The sequence below is a fragment of the Oculina patagonica genome, chromosome 8, assembly GCF_052425735.1.
Source record: "Oculina patagonica isolate OP01 chromosome 8, crgOcupat, whole genome shotgun sequence".
In the NCBI taxonomy this organism is placed as follows: domain Eukaryota; kingdom Metazoa; phylum Cnidaria; class Anthozoa; order Scleractinia; family Oculinidae; genus Oculina; species Oculina patagonica.
Genome location: NC_135765.1, coordinates 18614571 through 18635129, shown reverse-complemented (window position 1 = coordinate 18635129; position 20559 = coordinate 18614571). Strand labels below are relative to the sequence as shown.

Genomic DNA, 20559 nt, shown 5'->3' with positions numbered 1-20559 from the left:
TTTTTTTTGTCTTTTCTCCCTGTATTTTTGTTACTGTAATTGAGTTTTATAGGTTCTTGGTGAGGAGCCAATGATAGTTTTGACAACTCCCCTCTAGGGTTGTTGGAAGGTCACGTGTCCTAGCAAGCCATGTGCATGCCATTCTTCCCGGTCTATCACTTGTCGAAAGAACTGCTTCGAACTCCTTCTTCCTTTCCATGTTCCGTCCTCTTGTTATTGCATTATTAAGTATATCATTTTTCCATATTTTTTTCTGTTTTCTTGGCCCTCACCTTAACTAAATCATGAATTTTGATGTTCCATAAAAGTGGCGATGGACCTTCGTCCATAGTCATATTTGTCTTATTGGTTGTGTTCAATTTTTGCCCAGTACACAGAGACCAGGCAAAGCAGCAATGTGTGTGTGTATGTGTGTGTGTATGTGTGTGTGTATGTGTGTGTGTATGTGTGTGTGTGTGTGGGGGGGGGGGAGGTTGATTTTCCTGGGGCAGGCATATAAGACATAAGACAGTTTTTAACCCTGTCCAGACCGGGCTTTGTTGGATCTTTTCAGACAGGGAGGGGAGGGTAGATTCCGCCCCCCCCCCCCCTCCGTAACTTCCAGAATACTTAAGCAATCACAATGAAACTTTGAGGATATATAGTATGTCAAAACAAACGCTATCTTGGTCCCGCCATCTTGGATTTCAAAATTTTCACAAAAGTCAGAAAACCGCCCAAAATTACTGAAAAGTACTCAAAATCAATAAAAAGGTGCAAAAAGATCTAACAAGGCGAAATAATTGCATTAAAGATAATGGGAAAATGTCTGTCAAAAATACTGTTGCCGTGGTAGCGTCGAGTTCCCGACACATCAACCTATCATACCAAATTGAATCTTTCCAGATAAATGTTAGATAAACTCACAAAGTTTGGCAGCGTTTGGCTGAATCTTAAAAAAGTTATAAACATTCAAAGTCAGCGCGGGCACTTTCCTTCCTTCCCCCCCCCCCCCCCCCCCCGCCCCGGTCTGGATAGGATTAAAATCTAAATCACGTTCTTACGAAAAGCCACATTCTTGAAGAGGTGACCAAAAATACTTTCGATCGTAACAACAGCACTGCCTGAAACTGAGACTTCTTCATGTTAGACATAGTCAATAAATGACTCGCTTGCAGCTCGTGAATGAAAAAAAAAAACCGTACGCAGTTTGCGTGCAGTAATATATACAAACGCATCGAGTAAAAATCATACGATATTTTTCGCTGTGAAAAATGTCGTACGACCAATCACAAGGCTGATACGATCTACATCTACAATTTCAATGAGATTTTGGACAACTCTTAACTTCAAGGAAAGTAGGTAATGGTGATTCATTCGTTCAATCACTTACGAACTGCTGCTTGGCTGCGTAAAACAGGGTCAGGAAGTGATTGTAGTCTCAAGGATGCTAAAGATTACTATTAATGTAGAAATAAACTTGCAGAATTATTTGCAATTAAGCTGAGTTGAGAACGCTCTAGTGAACAATTTTTGCTTGTCGTCTCCGCGACGGCGATGTTTATTTTTATTTACTTAACTTTGTAATATCACAGGAATAATGTAATTAACAAATTACTTTATGATAAGTTCGCATGTATAACTTTTACTTAATTGTGATGAAGGATAACAAACTCGCTCGCTGTTTTCGCTCGTTTGTTCTGTTATTCTTCTCAACTCGTGAATAAAAATCGTACGCGTTCACTTACCATAAAGTAATGTTAATATATAATTGAATAGCGACTTTTTCCGCTCCTTATACTGTAAAGCATTGGCCTCAAGGGAAATGTCTGAGTCACAGAGACATATATCTAAAATAGAAAGCTATGTATCCGTTTTCATGATTTATTGCCATAGACATAAGTTAAGAACAAAACTCGAAAGCAATACTAAACCGAACATTTAAATACAAAATAGCCTGCATTGTGTGTATCTAAAATAGAAATATTTCCTATTGTAATATACCTATTTTAAACAGCGCTTTATGGATGAATGCAAACGTATCCGTTTTGATGCCTTATTGCTTTGGACATAACTGAAAATAGACGAATACAATATTAAAGCGAACATTAACATAAACATTGACCTGCATTTTGCGCAAACAAAAAATGCATGGACTTTATCTGCGGACTTTATCTGTTCCGAGAAGCGGATATTTGACCTGGAACTTCTCCCATCGAAAACTGTCCGCTCCAGGAAAAATGCGATCTTCAACGAAGAGAGAATGTTTAACATGAAAGCAATTGTGTTGGCGTTCAAAAATATTGCTTATCTGTGAAATATTTAGCACGATATTGATGTAGAGTGCCAGACTACTATCAAAAACCAACTTAAATTTCATCTCAACAAACAAACAGAACGTGATATTCCCGAGCGCTCGTCGCTGAGGCTGACTTGTCCCTCGTACGGAAAAACTTAACATCCCGTGCCAAGAAAAGTCTTGGAACGAGTCAGTTGCTTATGCGTGTCTTGAGTGACTCAAGCTACTGAAGTGTGACTCTATTCAAATAAAGAACGTATTGGCTGAGTACGTTTGCTACCTACATTATAAAAGCAGCGGCAGAACTTGTTCCTCCAGTGGACCTGACAACAACATTTAGGCAATGAAATTTTATCACAAACTGATGACGGGTGAAACGTTTCTTTCGTTATGCCACTTCTTACATGTAATCGTGTTGATACTTCCGCATTCAGGTACGTTTAAGAGATTTCAGTTTCGTTCGCAGTGGGAAAGTTATTTTACAGTTTTTGATAAGAGTAACAGTAGCGTCCTTCAAGACTAAGATTATGAGCAAGGCCTTTCAGATAATTGCAATGTAAACAGAGACAACATTGTAGGGATTTATAGCAAGATAGGGCAACACGCCTCAGTGAAGTGTGATCGAATACTTGATGGGTTTATTTACGTCAGTTGGCTCAGTGTTTATCGCTCACAAAGACCTATTCGACGTAAGTTCACATTGAACTTCGTACATCAACTAACAAACTCAACATACAGTGGTAAGTGGAGGAAATTGACGTATGAAAAAATGAATGACAGACCTGGTTGCGCGATAAAACGACTGAAAATAACCACGGCAAATAACCTCAGCCATACTTGATATACATGAAGATTTAGCGTTTAATTTCCGAACGTAGAGATAGAGATCGCAGGCTCACAGCATTTCTGACTAATCGGTGGTACTGAAATATAAGGATTTGTATGGGCCTTAGTGAATACCTAGAATAGACAGCGAATGGTTGAGCGGAATTTCCACTAGTTTTACTTTTGGTTCACTTTCACTTAAATACTAAAAGTAGGTAAATTCAACATGCAACTTGAAACTTTTGCTTCATGTTATTTACGTCGAGTGTAAGAACAATGCAAGAAACAATGAGCCTTTAGTTATATTCTAATAAGCGCATGCTATCAAAACAATTCAAAGGCATCAAGATAGTAGCTAGGCACCTGAACATCCAATCAAAAATGGCTTTCGAATGGCATGTTCCTTCCTTGGCTCGAAGTAGGCAGTTAATTTTGTAATAGTTGTAATGTGGTCGTTGCCATTGACCGGCAACGTATCGACTGAACACATCATAGACTGCGGGGCCAGCAAGGTGGAGAAGAACTGATTGCTTTGTTATGCAGCAGTAGTAGCAGCAGTTGTAGCAGTAGCAGTAGCAGTAGCAGTAGCAGTAGCAGTAGCAGTAGCAGTAGCAGTAGCAGTAGCAGTAGCAGTAGCAGTAGCAGTAGCAGTAGCAGTAGCAGCAGCAGCAGCAGCAGCAGCAGTCGGTTTTCAGTACAGCTTAGATAAACAATTAACACGGGTTGTAAAAAATGATGTATTCCTTGTGTAGCTATACCTCTCTCACGACCCCAATTTAGTCACCCATCCCACCCCTTATCCTCTTTTCTCTTTGGAGCAGCCAAATTATGTTGACCATGGGTATAGAAACATGTGGAATTCAACATGGTGCCAAGTATTTTAACAGGATCTATTAACCTATGAATAAACAAAATGCAAAAATATAAGATGTATATTATGTATGCGATACATTGGACTGCACTGAAGCCGCCCTGCCAAGGGGGAAGCAATGAGATACGTGCTAAGAGGGCTCGACCCACTGGGCTGGGGAGAACCATCTCAGTTCGTAATGTGCTCTAGATCTAAAAGGTAAATTTTTGTTTAAGAGGCTTGAGAAGACAGGCTTCAAGAAAAATAAAGTGACTGCTCAGTCTTCTGAGCTCCTTAACTCTGTTTAATGACCGTTACAAAAAAACAGATAAACCGAAAACCGTAAGATAAATGATTCCCCTCAACTGCGCAATTATTTCTTGACTGTAAACCGTCAGATAAAAACAAATGTACCTGCAAACTGACACTCAAAATTGGCTTAAACTGCCAGAGTGTAAAAGGCCCTAAGCCATAATGAAATCAACATTTGAATTTTAAATCTTGAGTTTCCATTTGGATATCGAGTATTCACTTCAAGAATGAAAAAAACCAGGCTACATAGCTAGTCGTCGTTGAATTTAACTTCGCTTGCAGATCACTCTCCTAAACATTCAGTAAACCCCACATTTTGAACCGGGTGGGGCCCGGTTCATAATCTGGGTAAAAACAATTTGTTGGTAAATGACGTAAATCGTTCCAGACGCACGCGGCCCAATCTTGGTCACGGTGACACATATTTTGATGTTTCGGCAGGCACCGGATGACAAAAAAAGGTTTTTTACAATGCCGTATGTCAAGGGTACTACGGAACCAATCAAGCGAAGTTTAAGCAGTTATAATATTAAAGTTGCTTTAAAACCACACCAAACCATCGACAATTTGTTTCCCCTAAGCCATAATGAAATCAACATTTGAATTTTAAATCTTGAGGTTCCATTTGAATATCGAGTATTCACTTCAAGAATGAAAGATTAAAACAAAGAAAAAAATCAAATTTCCAGTTCCTTACCCTTGGGAGGAAACTTTGAGTTGTTTGACTGTACGATACAGTACTTTGTTGAGGTAAATCACAATTTTATGCTTACTGCCTCGGTTCTTATTATTTACGCTCAGTTTGCATTTATACACAGTTTATATACTTCACAATATTTAGACAGTCTGTTGCCTGCGTTTTATCAGTTCATGTTTTATACCCAGACCGTACACTGACCGATTATGTACAGGCATTTATTTTCAACCTATACAAAAAATACGATGTTTACTGTGCTAATGTGTGTGGTTTTTTAAACATCTAGAGGGCATTATAAACTTTACCTTAAAACCTCCTAATCCAAGTTATGCTAGAAATGGAAGCAATGCCAAACTGGTGTGGGACTACAGTGTGGACAAACAAGGAGAGCTGGAAAGTATCATCTTTAGTGTACGATATCAAGGATCTATCAAGAGGATATTGTTTAAACAAAATGGCACTGTTCAGGAACATTCATCAATGCCTGCTAAATACAAAGGAAGAGTTTAGATGGAAGGAAATGCTTCTCTTGTCATTGAGAACGTCACTCCTCAAGACAACACATATTTTAAGTGTGAACTAGTTTCAGTGTCAGTAGGAGCTGTTGAGGATGAAGTTCAGCTTATTGTGACAGGTACGTACTGCAAAATGTAAGATAAAAACTTTGTTGTTATACGTTGAATAAAGTTTTAAAATAAGCATTTTTTCTGATGCTTAAACCTTTTCAGTGATTATATTTTAATGCTACAGAACACCCTTAACGCAGTTGTACCAGTACATGTACATCCCTTGTTATCCATACTCCTCATACCAGTTAGCTTACCCTTTGTAAGCTACATGTACCGACACTTTGCCCCCAATCCTTTTAATCTTGTTCACTCATCTATTGCTGCCCTGTACCTGAGCTTGCTGGGCCTGTATACAACGATGGACACACGTCATCGGGGGACGGGAGCGTAATCATGAATCATGACTCACAGCTATTATTATTTAATATTAAAATTGGTAGGAATCACAAGTCTTCGTGTTTAAAACTTTAGAAATATAAATACAGCAAAAGACAGCTAAAAGAATAATGAATAAGATTAATGCTGAATGCTTTCATCGATTTAGGGGCGTGTAAATATAGAATGTAACAAGACCAATTGTTGAAATGACATGGGTCATTTCACTAAACTTATTAAATATAATATAGAAATGTCTGGACAATGCATTTTGAGCACCTAATTTTCAAACTTTTCTGGAAAAGGAAACATGACGAGTTGTAGTGGTTGCACTATTTTCTGAATTAAAGAGGGTGAAGTAAAACACCCCTATTCTGTATGGAGTGCCTATATTTTTGGATAAAAATCTGCATTACAAACCTATTGGGTTTTGAATATTTCAGATTGATGTAAAAAATACTACATAGTGGAACACTCTACATGCGATGATCTAAGCATTCTGTTACAACCAAAAGCAGAGAGCTAACACTGAAAGAAAGGGCTTAAAGACGTTCACGCTAACTGTTTATGGGAATGCTTACTGCGCTCGTGTCTCATGGCGCATTGTCACGCCATGTAATGCATTAAGCACCGCACTGAATAAACTAGCCAAACAAATACAAGCCTGATTTTGATTAGCGACGCAAGCACAAATGCAAGCTCAAGCGCAATCATAACAGCTCTTATTTCGCCATGAAAACGGCCTTAACGCAAGCATAAGCACAAGAACAAGGCTCACATTTTTCCCTATTCTTGTGCTTGAGTTTGCTTTGGGCTGTGTGAAAATGAAACACCGCATAAGCTACGTCTGGCCATGTCTATCGCAGAAATTAAGTATTGAAAGTGAACTAAATCCGTAATTTTAGAGGTCGAGTACGGAACCTTGTAACATATAACGCGCGGTGCTTATGCTTTAGTCGACGTTCGTTTTCATTTAGCATAAACTACTTAACTGCTTGCGTCGGTAGAAAAAAAAACAGGCTACATGGGTAGTCGTGGTTGAATTTAACTTCGCTTGCAGATCACTCTCCTAAACATTCAGTGAACCCCACATTTTTAACTGGGTGGGGCCTGGTTCATAATCTAGGTAAAAAATTTGTTGGTAAATGACTTAAATCGTTCCAGACGCACGCGGCCCAATCTTGGTCACGGTGACACATATTTTGATGTTTCGGCAAGCACCGGATGACAAAAAAAAAAGGTTTTTGCACATTGCCGTACGTAAAGGGTACTACGGAACCAATCAAGCGAAGTTTCAGCAGTTATAATATCAAAGTTGCTTTAAAACCACGCAAAACCATCGGCAATTTGTTTTTAAGCCAAAAGATCCAGACTCGTGGCGCAATTTACTCAAATCCCTGCTAAGATTGTAACAAAAGATACATCGGAGAAACGAAATGAAAATTTTCCACCCGACTCAAAAAATATCAAAAGGTGGTTGAAAATAAACACTCACACGAGTCAGCTTTAGCGGAACATTGTCTGCATTCTGACCATACTATCTCTTGGGAATCGTCAAAGATCCTAACGTACAAGCACAAATTGGCGCAAAAGACGTATTTTGGAGGCTTGGGAAATTAATAGCTGCAAGAATCGGCTAAAACGCGATGATGGCATGCATTTACCACATGAATTTCTAACTCAATTTCGCCTTTAGGGACAGAACATAATTATTAGCTTCCTATTTGCATATTATAAGAACGTGCTTTTTGTAAATTCACTTATCACTTTCCCCTGATGAAGGCTTAAGTGCTAGCCGAAACGTTGGGACTTTTTACGGAAATTTTACGAACACTTCTTAACATTTTTTAAAACCAGAGTAATGTTTATTTTTTTCGCGAATCAACAAACTGGTTACACGACCATTTTTAAAAAGCTTTATGTTAATCTTCTCTTATGCTTTAGAAAGATGGGTTGGTACAAGCAGATCTCAAATATCAAGAGAATATGAAAACATAATATCATACTTTCCACCCCTTGCCTCTAGCTTTCCCTGCCTCCCCCCCTCCCCCCCCCCCCCTTTATTATCCCACTCTACCGAACGCACTCCCCTAATTTACAATTATTACTAGTTATTATTCTTGTTGCTATGGTTCTTGCTTATATCTCTCGTGGATAGTCGGTAGTTGCTACAACTAAGAAAATATTAGTTCAGCTAAAGGAAGCGATTATTATAGGGAATTAGTTTACCTAAGTCAAATTTTATTTTATGGCTAATAGTAAGCAACCGAGACTGTGAATGTTATCAGCTGTAATATTTTTCAACACCGCTCAAAATTAGTTATTTCATTGCAGAGCTACCAGTTATCAGCCCACTAACAATAAGCGGAAGTTACACTGAGGGATCATCAGTCAATATTAGTTGTGCAGCGACTGGGAAACCAGACCCGGAAGTATCATGGATGCGAAATGGACAAATTAAAAGTTCCGGAAAGAAAATAACATTTTTGGACTTCGACAGAATTGAAAGGACAGATGATGGACTGTACACATGCAGAGCTAACAACTCAGCAGGAACAAAAACTCACAAAGGGATCCTGGTGGTTCGTTGTGAGTCTGATATCTTTCAATTTCTAGAAGTAAATTAACATTTCTTACGAAACAAACTAACATGAAATTTCTTAAATTAGGCATTGACTACAAGTAACACGAACGACAAGGGCTTTCCTTGTTTTACATTACGTTTTTCTTTTCATCAAACGAATTTAAGTAAACGCAAACTCATTTTTATTGTGTTTTTCCTTTTTAGACCCGGCAAAAATATTTAAAGTTACTTTATCAGCTGCTAGTTCTTGGATTGGTCAGACAGTGACGTTGGAGTGTGTGTCAGATGGTGTTCCTACACCAACACTCACCTGGTACAAACCTGATGGAAATGAACTAAACACAGTCACAGCTAAAGAAAGCATATTGCAGGTGACATTAGATGATGAGCAAGATTTTGGTGAATACAAGTGCGTTGCTTACAATGGTCTTGATCCTTTAAACGACGCCTCGATGCTCCTACGACAGAAAAGGGTGTGTATCAAAATACTATTGATTTGTAAAAGAGATGATTTCAATAGACAAAAAGGGACGTAGTCTCAACTACAAAAAGCGATTTTTTCTGTTAGTTAGAACTTACAGAGTTCATTAAAAATCAACTTCTAAATAAGTTTTAATGCCTGATTCCAATGAAAAACTATAAACACTCTTTTAAGAAACATTTTACAGTAGAATGAAATAGTTCTTCAATTTTTTTTACAGAATTTAAATCCAGTAACTGCGGTTTTTTAACTATACCGTTAACCAGAGACCTACTAGACACTGATCAGAGCAGTAATAGATTACAGCAACAATAGAATGATAGAAATTGTTACATCATGCATTGTTAAGCTTGTTACGTCATGCATTGTAAAAGCTTGCCCCAGCATGCTTTGGGGTGGAATAAACGTGGCGTCCATTTTTGGTTTCGTTGTACTTTGTTAGTGCCACAACAAAATCAACTTTCTTCTTTTTTTGAATCAGAAAAACCAGGCTCCACAGCCATCATATCTTCAGCTTCAGACATTCAAGCCACTTCACTGAGAGTAAAATGGTCTGCACCAGCTGATGATGGAGGGAGTCCTATCACAGCATACCGAGTGTTCATACTAAAGGTAGCACTGAGATAAAGAATGAGAATGTTACTGACCCTGGTACAACGAGTCTGTCCGTTGGAGGTCTGGACAGAGATACCGAGTACAGTGTGAAAGTGTTTGCCAGGAATGCTGTGTTTGAGGGTACAGCTGCGCAAAAGACAATCAGGACAAAGATTGAAGGTAAAATTTTCAGCAGCTCTCATTATTTGAATATCCAACCAAAAGGGATACAGCTAACCTGACATCGGCTTTACGAAAATTGCTAATTTATGCAGTTGTCACTTAAAGTCGATGATTTTGCTACAGTGCTGTCCATTGGTCTATTATTTAAAAGAGAGTGGTGTAACATTATTGTCAAACACAACAGCAAAACACGAATACATGCCGTCAACATGGCGGACAAACAACCAGCCTATTTTGTGCTCGCGACGGAACAAAATAGGCACAAAATGGTGGCGCCAAGCATAACGTTAAACTCATTTTATCGGACTAAAGAAAAATGTTTTAACATTTTTATTAATCAGGAATTCCCGAGACACCAGAGATTATAGACATTCCTGCGGAGGTACAAAGTGATGAAGTGGCCTTAAAATGGACAAAGCCAGTCAGTAATGGAGCGGACATCACACAATACACTGTATATATACGAAACGTTAGTAGTAATGGTACCGTAGGAGACTGGAGAAAGCTTGAGGTCATTCATGATGTCTCTGTTCGTGAATACGTCGTCACACTTAAAAAGGGTCAGCAGTATGAGTTTGTTGTGACTGCAACCAACAAATATGGAGAGAGTTTGAAAGAAAAGCAAAACGTCACGAAAATTAAAGTTTTAGGAGGTAAAGTTATGGAAAAATTAAACTTCTTGTTGCAGATTATTTCTTTAACTTGTATTTGTTCTGATATTTCTGTTTGTCGTAAAAAGAAGTGAGTGATGGTTGGTATTGTATATGTAATGCCTTAGGGAACTGTAGTAATTCTATCATCTTGGATTACTGTATAACTAAGTTGTATACACATTCTTTTAAACTAATTGTATGTTCGTTCATGTTTTGTAGGGTCCACTAAGTCGACGTCACATCAGAATGAAACAGGTTATTAATGAATTCAGTGTCTATATAATAATCCTGTATAGTGGTCCTGTGAGCGTTTTGCTGTTGACTTCCTTTTTTAATTCAACTTATACAAAAATAAATCTATACTTGTATTCGTCTTACAATCAACTTCCAGATAACTGGTTTACAGGCATACTACTTTAAAAAAGAGGAAACAAATATAAGTGTTAAATGTTACAACCCACAGTTGTTAGATGCGACAAGGAAGTGGAGATTCTTCATGCTGTTTATCTCAGTATCATAATCTTATTGGTCATAATCATTGTTGTAATCAGTGTTATCAGCTGGAGAAGGCGTCCAATTCCAGGTAATTATTTATACAATTTTTCGCTAAAATAAAATTTAGCCGTTTAAAGTACCTCCACCTATCCGTTTATTTGTAATTAAACCATCGGAGCTTTGCTCATTGTTTAGAAGGATTCCGCTGAAAGTTTGAGAAATGAGTGCGAAAATTAAGTACCAAAAACCTACCCATAGCACGGAAACATTTTTTATACGTTTCAAAGATCTTATTGAAATTCATTTGTCTTAGTGACCCCGTGGTTAAATTCTAAAGCATTCTCGAAAAATATAAAGTCAAACCTCGTAAAAAATGTTTGAAACGCGCACCCTTTTGTATTGAACTGGCGTGAAACTGCTGTTAGGAAGCTTTTAGCTGTACTTCAACTGTTATCATGCTATGCGGTCTCTTTTGTAACTTAATTTTGGCCAGTATCGCTCGAATGTTGGGAGGAAACCATCTTAAATATTTTCAGTGTGTGTTATCCTTGTTGTTATTGAAAGTAACCGCTTTGATTTTAGCTTTCCTTTGTACTATCTGCGCGTCCCCGTTCTAATACCTAGAGCGGCTCCACTCCTTGTGTCGTTCAAAAATAAGCGATCGTAAAGCCCATTCGCTGCTTTATCTCTGTACACGTTTTTGTTTTTCAGCAATCCATGAGCGTGAGAAACGGTGAGTACAACAGTCAATATTTGGAGATGACAAAATAGTAAATTAACTTATAGCTAGATTCTTTTAAACCAGAAAAACTTCTTAAGTTAAACGACAACTATAGAAAGCAACAGCTATAAATGACTATTCACGATACTGCATCGGAATATTTTAATGAGTTTTTTAACTCAGTTTAAAACTTACAATCATATCTTCAAATTTCAGTGGTAGCAAATCCTCATCACGGCCAGATTTGACAGATTCCATTCAAATTGTAAGTTCTTCTTTTAATTTCGCTTTCAGTATAAGCTCGGGGATAAAGCCAATCTACCAATGATTATTTCTTATTAAATTGGCGTCGTTAATTTTTTTTACTGTTTATTCCTAGACCACTTCTATCCAACAGGAAGCAGATTTTCAGTCAATCAAAACAGATGAAGTTACCAGCGCAACTTACGAGATTCCTAACAGCAGTGAATACATGCCGCTTCATCCTTCAACAAGAAGCTGGGAGATCAGACGAGAACAAGTCAACATCATTAAAAACATCGGAAATGGAGCTTTTTCCCAAGTTGCTAAGGCAACAGCAAAAAACATCCGTGGTAACCAAGATGTGACTGTGGCTGTGAAAATGCTAAAAGGTTATCTCATTAACAAATTTAAGCGATACTGTGGCCTTTTTTAGATTCAATTGTTTGATTGCTTAAATTAATTTGCTCCAAATAGAAAATGCTCCTGATTCAGACAGAAAGGACCTGCTTTCAGAACTTGAGTGGATGAAGAAACTGAAGCCTCATCCTCATGTGATAACGTTGATGGGATGTGTTACTGAGACTGGTAAAAGAATAAATATCTCCGTTTTAAATGTTGTATAATGAACGATACATACATATGCTGTTAGTTATAAAATGGCTTCAAAATACGTCCTCCCTCGACTCCAGAAATTAAATGAAATCTTGACTATATTCCTATTCAGTACTTATATGTTAATGGAATCTTTTATTCTAGATCCGTTACTGGTCCTTATTGAGTATGTCCCGTACGGTGATCTGCTGGGTTATTTGAGGAAGAGTCGTGGGCTCAATGACACGTATTTTAATAACCCGGATAGAAAGCCAAAAACCAATCTGACTTCACAGCAGTTGATGAGTTTTGCATGGCAGATAGCTGATGGGATGACTTATTTGTCGTCAAGGAAGGTAAACATCTATAATAATATGGATTCACCCAAGGTAACAAAAGAGAAAAGCAAATTAAATAACAGGGACTGCAATTTGACATGTTGGCATTTTTCTTTCAGATAATCCATCGTGACTTGGCGGCCAGAAATGTTCTTGTTGGTGAAGGAGAGAAGTGTAAGGTGACAGATTTTGGGATGGCGAGGAATGTTCACCAGGATGATATTTATACCAAAGAAAGTCGGGTGAGTCCCCCCTCCCCCCACCCCCCTCGCCCAAAACTCACAATAAATTATCTTGATCTGTTGTATTATTGTTTTAAAGCCTGTGATAGCATATAATGATAAAGACTAGTACGCCTGTTTATCTTTCAGGGCCGGTTGCCTGTCAAGTGGACTGCTTACGAAGCTTTGGTATACGGAAAATACACAACACAAAGTGACGTGTGAGTGGTTTTCAAATAAACAATAATTATCTCCCCTTTCAATTTACCTGCCCGCCATATATAGCAACTAGGATGTAGGACATTTCGCAGATTCCATGATATATGATTTTTGTATGACTTAACATAAAGCTTTGTACTCAAGCGCCACAAAACGTAATGTTTACCACCCAGTAACCATGCTGTACAGGAGGAAGCGGGGTGGTGGGGTACTGTTGGTGGGTCACAATTGAAGTGATACAAATCATAACGATGTTTTAGGGTTAGATGAGGAACGAAGGGGAAACTGAGTATTTTATATTGTCAATAGATGCAAAGCTAAGCAACATCCCGGGATAACCTCGATAATTACTCTTCTAATTACTTTTACTATTATTATCTTACTGTAATTATTGTTTTGGAAGTCATACGAGTAACTCGTGTTGATGCTCAATCTTTCAGCTAATTATAATATTTACGTGCAACTCTGTTTAGTCCCCTGGGCTTCACACTACTTCCCACTGATTGGAGTAATATTCTATTTGGTGGCCAAAAACCGCGCCCTAGGAGTTATCAAACAATTTGTATACATGTTAACAATTTTTTAATGATATAATGATAATTTTAATGATATAACGTTCTCTGATAATGAAATGTATGTTAGACGTGATATGAAAAAGATTTATTGTTTGCTACTTGGAAAAAGTGCATGATTATCTAAAGGACGGTTTAAAAGGAAGTAACACACAGAAAATTAGAATTGTAAAGGACAGAGCCAAGACTTGCACGCTCTTTCGTCCTATCGTCCCTGTTTCCTCTCCACTATTCCCAGCCCCCGCCCCACCTCCATCTCCTTCCTGTACCATTTATATTGTTACCAATTAATTGTTACTCGCATTTTTTCGCAGATGGAGCTATGGTGTCCTTCTGTACGAGATTCTTACCATAGGTAGGTTCAGATACTCATCGTTTACATAATAAATTTAAACAATACATCATGAAAACCATTCATTTTACCCTCAATTGTCTCATCTAGGTGGATCTCCATATCCGGGAATTAACGCTCGACAAATTGCACCTAAACTTCAAGAAAGATTCAGAATGCCAAAACCAAAACATGTGGATAGAAAATTGTAAATACACTGTAGCTGTTGTTGTTGTTGTTGTTGCTGCTGCTGTTTCCATAATTTCTTTTGCGATTTCTTCCCTCACCAGGACAAGAAATGAAAACAATATATACATCTTTGTCCTGTTTTTTGACTCTGTAATCTCTAATGTAACGTTAAGCCTTTTTATAGTATGTTTTTTCCTAAGACAATACACTTTACTATCAGTGTCTTTCCCCACACAGGACGCAAATTTTTGCAGTTGATCAGTTATTTATTAAGTTCCGCTCTCAAATCTCGTTCAGCGCAACTATACTATTTACATGAAGCATAACCTTTGCCTGTTGCTAACTGTCTTTATGTTGATTAGTTACCAGATCATGCTTAATTGCTGGGAACAAAAGCCAAGTGATCGACCAACCTTTCCTAAACTAAAAGAAACGATGAAAGGCATTGAGAGAAACCACAAGGTAAACACTATAGAATTCGGCATATTTTGTTAGTAACGGAAAAAGTAACTAAAATAAACATGTTCTTTCAGTGCCAGTTTGGAAACAGCGTTTAGAGTATAGCATTAAACAGGCGAAGCTTATCGTCCTTTTTTCACACCTGGAACACTTGACACAAAATGTCGACTGAAATTTTCCACATAAGTCGTGTTTAACATCTTTTATTACAGTTCACAAGACGGCGCAGTTATAAAATTAGCAAAGTAGAAAAAATAACGATCGATTGGTGCGGAAGCATTATCTTCGCTGCAAATTATTCTTTGCATTGCTTGCACCATGTCAGTCAACTAAAATCAGCTTCACTCGAAACTAAAAATAGATTCCACAGCTTACCTGCAATATATTTTGCTGTTGCAGACATACATCAACCTTGATGAGTATGACAACAGCTTGTACGCCAACATGGAGGATCTTACGGCTGAATAACAAGTAAAACAAACATTGTACTCTTACTCGGGTGCCGCGAACGTTAATGTAAAAGAGAAGTTGCTAGCTATTAACAACAACATAAAACAGAAATGAAATTAAACTTTAAATTTACAGTATAAACCTCCTAGTTATAAGCACATCTATCTGCCAACAGCAAACAAGCCAATAACCTAAAGAAAGTAAAAGTAATTGAAATAAAAGTAGCCACTAGACAAGCCAGTTCAAGTAAAATGCATATCAAAACGTTTAATCGCGCGGGTATATTTTTTTAACATATATATCACTTTTAAGAGTCTCCATGTTGGGTCTCTAGCTAACTTGTTAGCTGATTTTTTTTAGTGGTTCTTTAATACTGCTTGTAAGATCGATCGATATATACTCGCCGATTAAAAGCCCTTACGGAGATGAAATTCCTTTACAGTTTTTCTTTTGTATTATAAATCGTAAATACTCGCGCTGATATTATTGAAATGATCTGTTATTGTACGTAGTATTGTTGTAAAGATAATGGTCCTGTAGAAGTAGTGTATCTTGTGATGTGTTTTTTAACGTATGTATTTTTAAAATATTAAAAACGGAATAAAGTATAGCAATCAGATATGTAATGTTGCTTTGTTGATGCCCTGATTTTATCAGGAAATGTTCTGCACACTTCTCGATCGCCTGCTTGAATTTAGTACTTGCCTGGCAAAAGTAATTTTAACTCACCACTTCTGTTGTACACCACGACAAACAACTTGCATTGAAAGTATTCAGTTGAAACGACAACAAAGAAACTAAACTTATATAAAGGAAACAGAATTTAACTTAAAGGACAAGTTCTCTTTATCTTTGCCAAGAAAATGGTCTTTCAGATTCTTGAAAACGTGACCAGAAATGTTTCTGATCATAACAGCAGCGCTATCTCGAACTTAACCTTCTTCATGGTACACTGCACTTTTTGTGAAGTAATATATGCAAACGCCTCGAGAAAAAAAAACATACGATATATTATTCGGATAACAGGCGTATCATCCAGGGATGAAGAGGTTCTTATGTTAGTCAGCGACTGAACGTCGTGAAAACAAGTGGCAATCGTATTCATCTTACAACGAGTAATAAACAAAAGTGAGGATCAAAAATGTTTTTCTCGAATCCTCGAATTAGCCATATTTTGTTACTCTTTGTTAGAATTGTTAGGCTATTTGGCCTGGGAATTTTTGTTAGCTAAATGAATAAAGGCCGGGAATAAGCTTGCGTGTTGTCAACATGAATTGTGTGTTATGTTTTATATCCGCTAGGTAATACGTTCGACTTGAATTTGTGAATTTTTTGAGGACGCAACGGTGTCACATAACAAGAAATTTGAAACAAACAATGTCGTTACGTACATGTGATCAGCAGGGATTTGCTACAGCAAATACATAAGAAGAACCAAGAAAGATTTAATACTGCTCGACGTCTCGGAGTCATCTTGACTCCATTATCAAGAGACTTGTACAGTATGCAAATAAGGAACGCTACAAAATAAGCATCAATTTACAAACATTACAACCTGCAACACAATTGCGAAATACCTGAACGCTTCATCGAACAATTTTGCGTCATCGCAAAATGTAGCGGCAAATTTGATTGGCTCGTGAAAGAAATGTTGTACATTCGCATGCGTAAGCCAACACTTAACGTGCAAATGGATTCCATCCGCACTAAGGTGTTCGTCTAGGCTGTTCATTGTTTTATGCTTATTTTGTAGCGTTCCCTTTCATAATTTCTCACTTTTTCTCGCTATCAAATTCGGAGAATATGCCGAACACAGTGATTGACGCAGTTCTGGATCATATTGTTAGAAACCTTGGTCGCAAGAACATCAGAGTTGATGATTGATGAGTGGAAAGCCTAAACTGACGACATTTCTTTCAAAGGAAAATCCTCCTCCGCATTTTTCGCTATCCTGGACCCAATAAATTGGGTTTTTTTTTAATAAATTCGACTACCAAAATTCCCTGCAGGCGCATGTCAAAGTGTGCATCAGGCATAACATGAATGGAAAAACTTAGCCGTTGTCACCATTCAGCACTCCCCACATATACCAAGATATTAATTTCCACTCTATCAGTGAAGGTGACGATAAATGATGAATACAAGTGGTAAATACAAGTGTGTCGCTTTCAATGGCCTTGATCCTTCAAACAGTGCCTCAATGCTCCTGCAACATAAAAGTATGTGTATTAAAATATTGTTGATTGGTAAAAGAGATGATTTAGAAAAAAAGGGACGTAGTCTCAACTATAAAAAGCCTCTTCTGTCAGATAGAAGATAAATAGCTAATTAAATCTAAACTACTAAATTAATTATAATAGCTGACATTCCAATCACATTCTAATCACGTGCACTTTTCAAAACCCTTTTACAGTAGAATGAAATGATCCATGAAATGTTTTAATAGTAGTTTTTCACTCCTTCTCAGGAGCATAGGCCATCAGCAGTCTCTCACCATAGCCTCCCGTCCTTTGCATTCCTCTCTAGCTGGTACCGACTATTGCCCATAGATTTGATCTCTGCTTTTAGCTAGCGAACTTCTCCAGGTGTTCCGTGATCGACCTCTCCTTTGACTACCTTGAGAATCGATTCCAGGTCAAAGCTTGCCTCGCGATGGAAGAGGAAGTCCTCCGTAAAGTGTGACCTAGCCATTTCCATTTCCTTCTCCGGATAGCTTCCTTCATTGAAGTTTGTCCAGATCTTTGCCATATTTCAATGTTACTAACTCTATCTGACCATACCAACTGTAAAATCATACGCAGGCACTTATTAATAATCTCCAAGTCTCTGAGCCATAAAGTAGAACATAATTAATGTTGGAATTAAAGAGCTTGAGTTTGGTTTGTGTGGCGATATTCTTAAGCTCCAGATATCACTCACGGCAGCAAAGTTGGTGTGTACCGTTTGGATTCTACTTTTGATGTCCGCATCTGTGCCTCCTAGCTTGTCGGTGGTACTACCGAGGTAACTAAAAGATTTCACGTCCTCAAGTGCCCCCCCCCCTCCCTAATGGTGACTGGATGTTCAGTTGTTGTATTCAGCCTCAAGATCTTAGTCTTGTGCCTGTGGATGTCCAGCCCCAGCTGTGAAGAGTTGCTGTCTAGGTCTGATGTTTTCTCCTGCATCTGCCGTTAGTTATACGAAAAGAGAGCCAAATCATCAGCATAGCCGAAGTCGTTCAACTGTGAATGTCGACAGCTTCCACTGGATTCCTTTTCTCTTGGTTGATGTAGTCTTTCTTGTAATCCAGTCAATAGCCAGCAAGAACAGGAATGGCGATAGAAGAAATTCCTGCCTGACTCCAGTAAGAATTTAAAATAAGGCTTACTACGTCTTCACACTTATAAGTTCTTAATCAGGAAATTTAGTTGAGGCTTATGTTTCTCTGCAATTCACTGAAATCTTGACTGTATCTTGACTCTATTGTTAACGACAGTTTTTATTCTAGATCCGTTACTGGTCCTTATTGAGTATAAGCCGTACGGTGATCTGCTGGGTTATTTGAGGAAGAGTCGTGGGCTGAATGACGCTGACCAAGGGGAGGGGTTAGGTAACGTCTGCGACGCAGGCTAAAATGTTGGTGGAACTTGAAAGCGATCAAACCAGAACCAGGCAACAAGGAAGACAGATGAAGGACATTGGTTATAACCTCAGGACGATTACTCAATATGTTTTCTATTGTTTTAGAGGTCGTATGAATAAGTAGTTACTGTTCTACTTTGAAAAACACAGAATTAATTATGGCAAATAATTATCCGACTTACAAAATTCGCCACACAATTCTCCTTGAATAGATACTACGTATACCCTTGACGGCCACAACGCACGTAGGGTGAATGGGACATCTTTGACAACAAGACGCCAGTGATATGCTGAAAGATTTATTACCTGCTACTAGGAAAACACGATTATTTATCTATTGCTGGGAGTTATAGTACGTAAAACACAGAAAAGAATGAGAATTGTCAAGGAAGAAAACCGAGAAGTGCAAGCCTTTAAATTACTCTTTGTATCCTCTTCACGATCCCCTCCCCCAATGAACTATTCCTTCTTCTAGCATATGTTTTTTCATACCATGCGAGTATCACTCTTTTTTATTTTTTCGCAGCTGGAGCTATGGTGTACTACTGTACGAGATTCTTACTATAGGTAAGTTCAGATACACATCAAGTACATAATAAAAAAAAAAAAAAACGATACATCCTGGAAACTGTCAGATTAACTGACTACCGCTCATTTCATCTATCTTATTTTTACATAATACATTTACTTTGGTTATTGCTCATTGTTTACTGTTAGTTAGATATCAGATGATGCTGAATTGTTGGGAACAAAACCCAAGTAATCGACCAACGTTTGCTAAACTAAAAGAAACGATGAAAGACATGGAGAGAAACCACAAGGTAAACACTATAGAATTACATATTTTATTAGCGTATCTCCCTAGCGGCCAGAAGGATCGCAGAGCGGAGCCCCATAACCATAGAAATAGGAGAATCATTCATGCATAGAAATGGGAAAACCATGCATTTGATTTTTCATGGTCATCATGGCTAGCGGCATGGTTCGCAGGCACGTGCGCCCACCGTCTGTCGCACAAGGTTAATGAAAGCTTACATCTTTGATATTGGACATCCATGTTATGGTCAATTGACAACTGTAAAAACAAAGTATCCCCTGACCAGTAACACATGACCATATCGCGGGTCTCGAGGTCTCGTATTTTTTAAGTTGACCGCTTACCAGGTAATGATTTTCCTTTGGATCGCTGACTCACGTACTATTTTTTCGGTCTATAGTAAGCAAATTCAGATTTTAATAAAGGGCAAAGTAAATAAAAGGGGAGCTCCACTTCAAGGCTCGGCTAAATCTATTTATAGTAACGTAAAATGTAACTTAAAGGAGCATGTTGTTGTTTTTCTGTCAGTTGGGGAGCAACGTGAAGAATGAAGGGTGGAGTAAAAGGCGGGGTATTCTCGTCTTTTCTTTCCTTTTTTTACGCGCCGTTTTATCTGTCGCTGTGACGGGTCCCTGCGTCTTGTCCCCACGAGTGCGGAGACCATAAAATGTAGGCGGGCGAGTGGTTGCGAAAACGATGTTTTTACTCCAAATTTTGCTTATTGCATCGCTTGCGCCAAAGCTGTTCGATTCGTTTGAAACTTATACGAGTTAGCTTTTACACAACTAAATCTATCGATATATTATCTTGTTACAGACGTATATCAACCTTGGAGAGTATGACACCAGCCTGTACGCAAACATGGAGGACCTTACAACTGAATAAAAAGTA

The 20559-nt window shown here is 38.1% G+C and overlaps 1 pseudogene across 1 annotated transcript; it reads left to right on the top strand.

Annotated features, from left to right (window-relative positions):
* The first annotated feature begins 2521 nt into the window (after positions 1-2521).
* Positions 2522-15661, top strand: LOC144663171 (uncharacterized; annotated as a pseudogene). Its single transcript, XR_013572582.1, has 19 exons — positions 2522-2712; positions 5249-5596; positions 8241-8495; positions 8695-8963; positions 9453-9745; positions 10090-10401; positions 10621-10656; positions 10865-10984; positions 11608-11629; positions 11834-11882; positions 11997-12249; positions 12335-12445; positions 12617-12807; positions 12909-13031; positions 13161-13231; positions 14116-14156; positions 14244-14340; positions 14684-14783; positions 15180-15661. The product of XR_013572582.1 is annotated as an uncharacterized LOC144663171 (transcript).
* Positions 15662-20559: the final 4898 nt, after the last annotated feature.